Here is a 10,416-nt window from a genome sequence, read left to right on the forward strand (position 1 = left end):
TTCTGGGGAGAGAAGACCAATCTGGAGGAGGTGGGCTTCTCCCTCCCCGCTGGGAGTTTGTATACCGCAGTTACCCGCCATGTTATGCCTCCCATTTCACAAAACAATTGCTGTACAGATTGTGTTGGAAAGAGGGTCCCTGGATTCTGCAGGCATGATTCTAAATGGCTGTTTATCCGTGTTGTGCTTCATTTCTTTAAAAAAATTGTTCAAAAGAAAATTGTTCGAGTTTAAGTAAATGAGTTAAATGCAGAGGAAATGGGAGCTGCATCCATCACCCCTTGGAGGACCGTGTTGAGCTCTGTGGGAGGAAGAGGCTGGGAGAGGAGCAATGGCTGCCATCAACTGCCTGCTGGCTTTCTGGACCTACTCCCTACTTGTCTGTCACAGCTTCCCTTGTTGTCTTCCCCGCTGTACATATGAGGAAACAAGAGCCCAGAGAGCTTGAGTGACTGGGCCAGGGTCACACAGCTGATACGTGGCAGTGCTGGGACTGGAACAGCTGTCGGTCTGACCCCAAAGCCGAGCTTTCCTCCTTCCTGGGGTGAGCTGGAGCACATATCAGCTGCTCCTCTCTGAGCTTTTGGCGTGATGGAGAAGGACGTGAAGGCCCAGCTGGTTAAGATGTACACCTGGAGATGCTTGGCTCTGCCTGCTGTAGGCGGGGCTCTGCTGGAGGGAGTCACAGTCCTAGCCTGTCCCCAGGGAGCACACAGTCTCGGGGATAAGATGAAGGGCTCCAGCATGGTGATGTGCCAGAATACTACCTCCTCAGGCCAGGGACACATCTCTGGGCCCTGCCTCCCCTAGCACTGGTGCTCTGGGCCTCTTCTTGGGCCCTGCAGTACGTGTTCCTCTTCACTGCTCAGCTACATGGTCCTTCAAGGCAGGGGGAAGGTCCTTGTTCACACTGCTGGATTCAAATCTCCACCTCAGCAATTTATCAATTTATCAATCATTAGACCTTGGATGAGTTGTTTAACCACTCTGAGCTCAGTTTGTTCATCTGTGAAATGGGGATAACAATAGCACCTACCTTGTAGGGTTATTGTGGGGATTAAATGAGTTAATACAAATAAAGGGCTTAGGGCATTAGGACCTAGTAAGTGTTCAATAAATGCTGCTTGGTAGTATTCTTCATTCAATAATTCGTTTCATGGACACCTGTATGCTGGGGACGCAGAGGTGAGACATAGACCCTGCTCACTGAGAGCCTATAGGCTAGGGGCCTGAGGAGGAGTAGCAAATGGCCAAAGACTACCCTGTGGTCCAGGAGCTGCAGTGCAGGTAAGCACAGGGCATTAAGGGAGCCACAGAGGGCCAGTGACGCATCTGGGAGAGGCGACAGCTAAGCTTAATCTTGATGGATGAGGAGTCATTCACCAACTGGACCATCATGGGATGGGGGCAAGCAGACCGTTAGACATGAGTCAGGCATCCAGGAAGAAGGCACAGCACATATGGAAGTGTGGCACGTCTAGGGAATTGCAAGTGGCCCAGGATGGTCAGACATGAGGTGTATGAAGGGCAGTGAAGGGAGATGAATACAGAGAGGGGGGCAGGGACCAGGTCACCAGGAGCCTCGGGAACTGCTCTGGGTTGAATCGTGTCCCCCAGAAAGGTATGTTGAAGCCCTAACTCCCAGTACCAGTGACTGTGACCTTATTTGGAAATGGGATTCTTGCGGTAATTAGTTAAGATGAGGTCATACTGGAGTAGGTGGCCCTTAATCTAATATGACCGGTAAGCTTATAAGAAGAGGAGAGACACACAGAGAGGAGAAGGCATGTGAATCAGAGGCAGACCGGAGTGATACAGCCGGGAATACCAAGGATTGCCGGCCACCAACAGGAAGCAGAAGAGGCCAGGAAGGCTCTTTCCCTTGAGCCTTCAGAGAGCGTGGCCCTGCTGACCTCTTGATGTTGGATGTCTGGCCTCCAGAACTGTGATAGCATAAATTTCTCTTTTTTTGAAAGCCGCCCAGCTTGTGTTCCAGCAGCCCTAGGAAACTAACAGAGGAGCAAGGCTACTTACTGTCAGCTCATGGGGTAGAGAGGGTTGACCTGTCAGTGTCCCTTGGTGGCCACTGCTCAGTGGCTGGCACCGCATAGAGAACTGGCGCTCTGCTGCCTACACCTCAGCTCTGCCTCCACCCGCGGTACCACTTCCTGAGGGGCCCTGAGGGGCTGTCTGTGCTCACGGCCGGCTGGCTTACCATGGCTGCAGCCACAGCAGCCTGGCTCATCGCTGAAATATACAGCTGGCCTTGGGCGGGGTGACAGGGCCCCGCTGGGTTGTCATGAATCAAGTTTATCGCAAACAGGAAACAAAGGGAAGACGGGAACAAAGGCCTGGCAGGGGGAGATGAGCAGGTGGAGTGAGGCAGCCAGCAGGAGGGGCGGGGGAGTGGGCAGCCAAGAGGCGCTGCCCACACAAAGACCCATTAATTTCCTGATGTGTGCTCCAGGACCGAACAGCCCAGCGCTCTGCTGAGGTTTATCTGTGCACCTCAGCTGTGAAACGTGCTGTGTGCCAGCTTCTTGGGCGCTTCAGAGATTTGCCGGGCCCGGGAGGGGGCAGGAGGCTCTGACAGTAGCTTCCGGCCCATCCATTACTTCAGGAAAGCCCTGGCTTTCGTTGTTGTCCATGGGTGAAATTGTGCTATGTTCTGCCTGGTAACGAGTTCTGTGTGGGGCCAGGAACTGCTCTGGCCGCCTGGGGCGGGGGGTGCAGGCTGGAGGAGCCAGGGAGGACGGAGGGTGGGTGGAGGTGATGGAGACAGAGGGTCCGCACCAAGGACAGCAAAGGTAGCTGGCACTTACTGAGCACCCCTGTGTGCCCAGCCCTGTGTTCAGAATCCTTGCAGTGTCCTAACAACCGTGTTAGTTTCCTATGGCTGCTGTCACCAATGAACACAAACTGGGTAGCTTAACACGACAGAAATCGACTCTCTTACCATTTCGGAGGCCAGAAGTTCAAAATCAAGCTGTTGACAGAATCGGTTCCTTCTGGAGGCTCTGAGGCAGAGTCTGCTCCATGCCTCTCTCCTGGCTTCTGGTGATGGCTGACACCCTGTGCGATCCTTGACTTGTGGATGCCGCATTCCCATCGCTGCCTCAATCGTTACATGGTGCTCTCCTTGTGTGTGTGTCTGTCCCAATGTCCCTCTTCTTATAAGGACACCAATCACTGGGTCGGACACACCCTAATCCAGTGTGACTTCATTGTAACTTGATGGCATCTGCAAAAACCCTATTTCCACATAAGGCCCCATTCACGGGTCCTGGGGATTTAAGACTTCAAAGTATCTTTTTTTGGGGGGGCACAATTCAACCCATAACAAACAGTTAACAATTATTGACAGTTCATTTGATGCCCAGCCTTCTGCTAGGAGCTATTCATGAGTTCTCTGATTGGATCTTCACAACAGAAAGATGAAGTAGGAGCCATTACTCTGCCCACGTTTATAAAAAAAAAAAGAAAGAAAGAAATTGTTATTGATGAGAAAATTGAGGCTCAGAGACATGTAACTAAAATGTGACAGGTCCCAAATCCAGATGCAGACTCAGCAAGATGTTGGAAAGAGTCAGGCCATCAGTGGGACATCACAGCAATCATCTGGGGAGTTGCTGGAACACTGCCGTCGGCAACCCACCTCTTCTTGCAGCCTCAGAGGAGGGGAGACCCAACAGTTTTGGGGGGCACGTACCTGGATGATCATGGGAGACGTGGTTCTCACCAGGGGAAGGGGTAACAGCATCCCAGACATTTTTCCCACCCCAGATTCACTGTGTCCTCACATTGAGCAGGCTCTCCATCTTCCAGGGCCCCTGATATTTAAGGAAATTAAGGTCAGGTCTGGCTGCTAAATATTTGTCTAAGCTGAATAGAAAATGGTGCCCGAGAAGAAGGCCTTCAATTTTATGAGCAAATAACTCGTGGAGAGAGAGAATGGGCTGGGGAGAGGGAGGCAGACACTCAATTAGAGCAGAAAGTGCCTCCCAAAGTCTGGGGGACTGTCCACACCCCCTCCCCCTTTTAAAAGTGTGACTCCTTCACCTGGCTCTGTGGGCCAAGGCGGGGGGCAGATCTCTTACAGGGATCCAGGCTACCCCTCCCTGGATGACTGCACACCATGACAACCCACCCCCGGCCCCAGTGTAGCTAAGCAAGGGAAAGTTTGGCCTCTGGGCTCAGCTGGACCCAAGACTGCATCTCAGCTCCACCACTGAACAGCTGTATGGCTTAGCAAGTCCCAATCTCCCTGAGGCTCAGTTTTCTCATCTGTACAATGGGGGTAAACTAGTTGTCATTACGGTTAAGTTGTTGTAAGCATGAAGTGAGGCGCTGAATGTAAAATGCTCAGCCTGGACTGCTGATCAGCCTGTTGTGGGCAGAATAACGGCCTCAAAGATGTCCACATTCTAATCCCCAGAACACGTGAATGGGTACCTTACATAGCCAGGGGGATCAAGGTTGCAGATGAAATGAAGGTTGCTGATTAGTTGACCTTGCGATGGGGAGATTAACCTGGATTGTCCACGTGGGCCCAAGACAATCACAAGAGTCCTTAGATGTGGAAGAGGGAGGCAGGCGGGTCAATGTCCAAGTGATGTGAGAGAAAGACTTAAGCAGCCATTGCTGCCTTTGAACATGGAAGGAGACTACAAGGCAAGGAATGTGGGCAGGCAAGCCTCTAGAAGCTGGAAAACGCACCAAGATGGATTCTCCCTTAGCGCTTCGAGGATGGAACACACCCTGGACCACACATTAATTTTAACCCAGAGAGACCCATTTCAGACATCTGAGTTGCAGAACTATAAGGTAGCACATTTGTGTTGTTTTGAGCCCTGAAGTTCATGGCAATTTGTTACAGCAGCAATAGGACCCCAATACTGTGCCCAGTGAGCAATCAATACTATCATCACTTAGCAGGTCACCCGAGAAAAATGTGTCGATTAAATGAATAAGAAGACCCCTGGTCTGGACATCAGGAGTCTTGGATTCTAGCTCCAGCCCTGCCCACAACTGTCTAAGCTACTGGAGGCAACTTCCCTCTGCTCTCAGGACTCAGTTTCCTCATCTGTAAACTGAAGGATTTGGATAACAAATGATTCTCAGGTCGCTGCCTCCCAACTCTAAACATTAATTGTTCCCTGAAAGGTCCTTGTTCCCGTGCCCTTCTGCCCTCCGTTCCACCTGCAATCTGCTGCCTGCTCCCGGGCAGGGTCCAGGCTGGGACTAGTGGAGCAGGCGGCCCCCGGAGGAGATACTTAATAAAGGCAGGAGGAGGAGAATCAATGTGGGCTGACATCCGTATGACAGATTGGCGAGAGCGACAGATTTAATATCCTGCCGTTTTCCTTCCCCAGCCTGGGGGCCAGAATTGATTAAATAAATTAAAGCTGCATAGCCCAGGCTGCTCTGGGTAAGGTCCTCCTGCTGTCACCGTCCGGCTGCACGGCTCGCCCAGCCCGGGTGCTCTCACCACCCGGTGATCCTGAGTAGCCGGCCGAGGATGGAGTCCTGCGAAGCGTGGACATATCCTCTATTCTGACCACCTGGGATACGGATGGACCCTGGGCCAGGTGGGAAACGCGAGATGGGATGGGAAGGGAGGGAGGAGAGGGAGAAGACAAACAAAGGTAGGCTAGACCCTACCAAGAGCAGGGTGCAGGGGTTGCAGCAGTGAGCTAGACAGGCATGGTGCCTGCTGTATGTCTGGGTACGTGCCCAGAACAGAGGGAGTCCTTGGCACAGGCTCCGGACAGCAGAAAGGGGAAGGGATTTGCCCAAGGGGATGTGTGGCCAAACTAAAGCTGAGAGCCCATTCCTCCCTCTCGGTCTGCTGATGCCCCCACCCCTGGCACACCATGTCTGCATGTATTGACCTCCTCCTCCTGCTCCTTTTCCAATTTTTCCCATGACCACGCTAGGGAGGCAGAGTCATCCGAACACCCTCCTGAGCCTGGAGGATTGGGGTAACGTAGGGGTTCACAACGACAGTGGAGTGTATCCTAAGGCTCAGCCAGAATGATTTGCTGTCGGGGGATGGTCCGGGTACCAGTCCTGCCCCTGGGTGCGGAGTGAGAGCTACGTGTAAGGCCACGGAGCTTCAGGGAGGACCCCCTCCTTCCCTCCCACTACTCACAGCCTCTGCTCTGAGTATCTTGGCCCTTTACGATGGGTGGAGTCATTATCTTTCAGTCATTTCCAGTGCTCAGTTTTACCCATCCAGTTCAGGCAAGAGCAGGTCCCCATTTCACAGATGAGGAAACTGAGGCAAGAAAAAGGAAGCAGCTTACCCAAGGTCACTTGGACTGGACTGGAGCCCAGGAGGCCTGGTCGTCTCCTTGATCAAAGCTTGTTCCACATCAGAGGAAGCATAGGAGGGGAGAATAGCCGGGGGCCGGGCTGGGCAGGGCTGACAGTGGGGCCAGGGCAGTCTGGGGATGTGACAATGAATTTGGCTCTGACCCAGAAGCACAATCTGAGAAATGAGGCGCAGGGGCCCCACTCTCCTTTTGTGCTCTGCTGAAGATGTCACCAGCTTCCCTTAGCCCACATTGACCAGGCAGTGTGTTGGCGAATGGAACAGGCTCAGGAGTCAGATCAACCAGAGTTCAAGACCCAGCTTTCCCACTGACCATAGGCCCTTGGACAAGCCATCAGCTTCTCAGAGCCTCAGTTTCCCTATTTGTAAAATGGCGATCATAAGGGCACCAACTCTGTGAGAAGTGGCCTCTCCAGGGTAAGTGACAGAGCCGACGTTCAAACTCAGGTCAGCCCAGTACCTGGCAGAACCTATGACGCTTTCAATGTTCAGGGAAGAGAATCCTGGTCAAGTGTCTGCACGGGCCAGGCACACAGCGAGTGCTCAGCAAGGACTCGTCACATAAATCTGGACGACGCCCCTCCCGCTCAGCTACGTTCTGAGATTCAATTCAACTCATGAACTCATTCAACAGAGTTTAGGGTGTTAGTGGGGCCAACAGTTCACAGCTCAACCCTTGCCTTTTGCACGAGGAATTTGGTCAGCACCCCCAAAACACACTGTTCCCAACCACCAAGACCTCTGAGCGTCAGGGAGAGAACAGCAGGGCGCTCCTGGCTAACGGTTTGGGCCACCTGCCCAGAGCGCGCTTTCCCTTCTTTCACCCCAGGCAGCAGCTGTTTTGCCCAGGGGTTTAGGCTGGCCACACTTCTGCCTCTACCTGAGCCAGTCCTTTGTTCTCTCGAGGCCTCTGTTGTCTCTCTCTTGCAATTGAGATGGGATGCGTAGAGGCGAAAGGTGGCCAGGGGCTCAGGAAGTTTCAAGAAAATGTCCACACTTAGCTGTCCGCCTGTGTGCCAGCTCTGGTCCTACTCCTACCTGTGGCCCATGGGGAAACACCTCTCTCTCTCTCTCTCTCTCTCTCTCTCTCTCTCTCTCTCTCTCTCTCTCTCTCTCTCTCTCTCTCTCTCCTTCCTTCTCTCCTTCCCTCCCTCGTCTCAATTAAAACTTTCTCCAATCTAAACTCTTCCTGGATAGTGTAAACCCTGACATTTTTTCCCCTTTTTGTAACACAAGTGCCTGACTTCAGCCCTGATTAGAAGGCATCCACTTCAGAGACGGCTACCTCCAATAAACACCTGGCCAGCCACACTAGATAAAGAGCCAGGGCACCTTCCCCACGGAGGCTCCTTTATTTGTGAGATCGCCGTTGATGTCAGCCCCCTGATCATTTGGGCTACTTATTTGCTTTCTCTTCCCATGCTTTAAATTCCCACTCTTAGGTTTTAAATTCATCAATAAAGAGTGAGCCTGCAGAACCCCAGGTTCCCACCCTCCACCCCAATAAAAGCAGAACCCCAGGCCCGTGAGCACTTTCTCTCTCTCTCTGTGACCTCCATGGGTAGCCCCATGTGTGCTATGTGATTTCCAGGTCCTGTGAGTCATAAACCTGTATCTTTCCAAAGTTTCCTGATGGTTGTTGCTGAAGGGCGTCTTGCAGTCATATTAAGAACCACAGGGCTTGTCCAGCCACAACACTGGTTACGGATAGGCTGGCAGCAGCATGAAACAAGCGTGCAGAAAGCAGAGCAGGAGGCCTGGGGTGCGCCTGGGAAGACAAATGGAGGGCACCTAAGGAGGGTGGGGGTCCCTGTATCCCATTTCTCAGATTCTACTCTTGAGTCCAGAGCCAAATTTCTCTTCCTCCTCCCAGCCTGCCCTAGCCCCACCATTACCCTTGCCCTTTTCCAGCCCCTACCCAGCTCTTCCCTTCTCTGCATCCTTTGCCTCTAAACGCACCTCCAAAAAACAGCTTTCTAGGTGCTCAGGCTGAAACCGCCCACAATCTCAGATAACAACGACAGCAATAATAATAAGAGCTTCCACTTGTGAGCCCTCCCCTGATGAGCAGGCACGGTGCTAGGCACTTCGAGTGATCGTCTTGTTGAGTTCTCACAACCCCTAAGGAAGTGGCAGGTGTGAGTTTGCTGCCTGTTTACAGAGGAGGAAACTGAGGCTCAGAGAGGAGCAGTGACTCTGAGACCAAGCTGGGGATTGGCCCCCAGGCCTGCCTGACTCCAGAGCTGGCTCCTCACCTCCTTAGTAGGTGCTTTTTTCCAGTTCTTACCCTCTTCTCCCTTCATCTTCCTTCCTCCAAGGGCCCCTTCCTGCTTCCCAGTCCCGGCCCCAGGCTCTCCATCTCTCCGGGGGGAAGGTGCCGTGGCTCTGCCCTGGGCCTCCGGCCACTCTCCCCACCCAGTCATCCCTCAGCAGAGTCTTGACCTGGTGGAGGAGAAGCCACCCTGGCCCGGGGAATGGGGACCCGGTCCCTGCTCAGCATTGGTGCTGCAGAGCTGGGCAACCCAGGACAGATGGCTCTTCTCCCTGGGCCCCAGTTGCCCCATCTGTACAGACGGGGAAACACACCCAGCCGCACCTGGTCCGTGGAAAGGGCGCCTGTTTCTATTTCACTCAAAAGTGCTGTGTGTGGGGGTCGTGGCCTTGCCCAGCCCTGAGGAGCCGCTGGGAGGCTAGAAAGGGAAGTCGCCACTTAAGGATGCAGAGGGGCTCAGTGTCTCTATTGTGGGGGTGTGGGGAAGGCGGGGTTTGGCAGGAGCTGCAGCACTCACAGATGAAGCACTGGTGGCTGCCGCAGATGGCTCTGGCTGTCCCTTCCTTCTCATTAGAGTACCTGCCCGAGGGCCAAGGCCCGGCGCCAGCCTCGCCAGCCTCGATATTTAAGGGCAGCTCTCCAGCCCTGCCCAGGCTGCTCTACCCGGCCCAGCTGCCGTCTCAACAAGACGATCAGACTGTGTCCTGCTCAGTCATGGACGCTAGCCCAAGGTCAGAAAGTCAGACACTGTAGCCAGGGAGGGCGGGACTGAATCTACCCTCCGCTTTGCACAGATAGGTCCTCTGCCTGAGGCCAGAGAAGCCCAGAGACTCCCCAGGTCTCTCCCAGCTCACACGGCAAGCGTTAGCCCTGTGTCAAACCCACCGCTCTAACGCTGACCTCCTGCACCCTGGCCCTGGATGGGGTGTGCTAAGTGTGGACAAAGAGGGCTCTCCATGGCATAACTACATTTTCTGTAATACATTATGTAATGCGTCTGTGTGACTTTAAAAAATTCAAGCAGTGTGAGAGAAAATAGACAGCGAAGAGTCGTCTTCTCAACCCTTCCTTTCTTTTCTTTTCTTTTAAATTATGGAAAACTACATGTAACATAAAATTTACCATGTTGACCTTTTTTATATATATATAGTTTTTGGGTAGTTTGGCTCCACCCTTTCTTATTTATTTATTTGTTTATTTGTTTGTTTGTTTGTGTTTTTCCAGGACCCATCAGCTCCAAGCCAAGTAGTTGTTTCAGTCTAGTTGTGGAGGGCGCAGCTCACACTGGCCCATGTGGGGATCGAACCGGCAACCCTGATGTTACGAGCATCGCACTCTAACCAGCTGAGCTAAGCGGCTGCTCCCCCACTTCCATGTTAGCCATTTTTAAGTATCCAATTCCGTGGCATTAAGTACATTCACGTCGTTGTACAACCCTCATCACCATGCCTCTCCAGAACTTTTTCATCTCCCAATCTGAAACTCTGTCCCCATTAAACACTAGCTCCCCGTTCCCCCTCCCCCAGACCTGGCACCCACCATTCTGCTTTCGTCTCTATGAGTTTGCCCCCTTTAGGGACCTCAGGTAAGTGGGGTCATCGGGATTTGTCCCTTTGTGACTCTGTCTCGCTTCTTAGGGTACCCACTCTCCCCAGGCCTCTGGGTATTCTCAGTCCCTCGCCAGATCTTGGCGGTCATTCCCCACCCTCTTGTTGGAGCTGCCTTGCTCCTTGTTGAACTTCATTTTCATGTTGCATGGCTGAGCCACTACTTACCTAACCAGTCCCCTATGTATGGGTGTGGTGTGGTT

The sequence above is a fragment of the Rhinolophus hipposideros genome (genome assembly GCF_964194185.1).
Source record: "Rhinolophus hipposideros genome assembly, chromosome: 8".
In the NCBI taxonomy this organism is placed as follows: Eukaryota; Metazoa; Chordata; class Mammalia; order Chiroptera; family Rhinolophidae; genus Rhinolophus; species Rhinolophus hipposideros.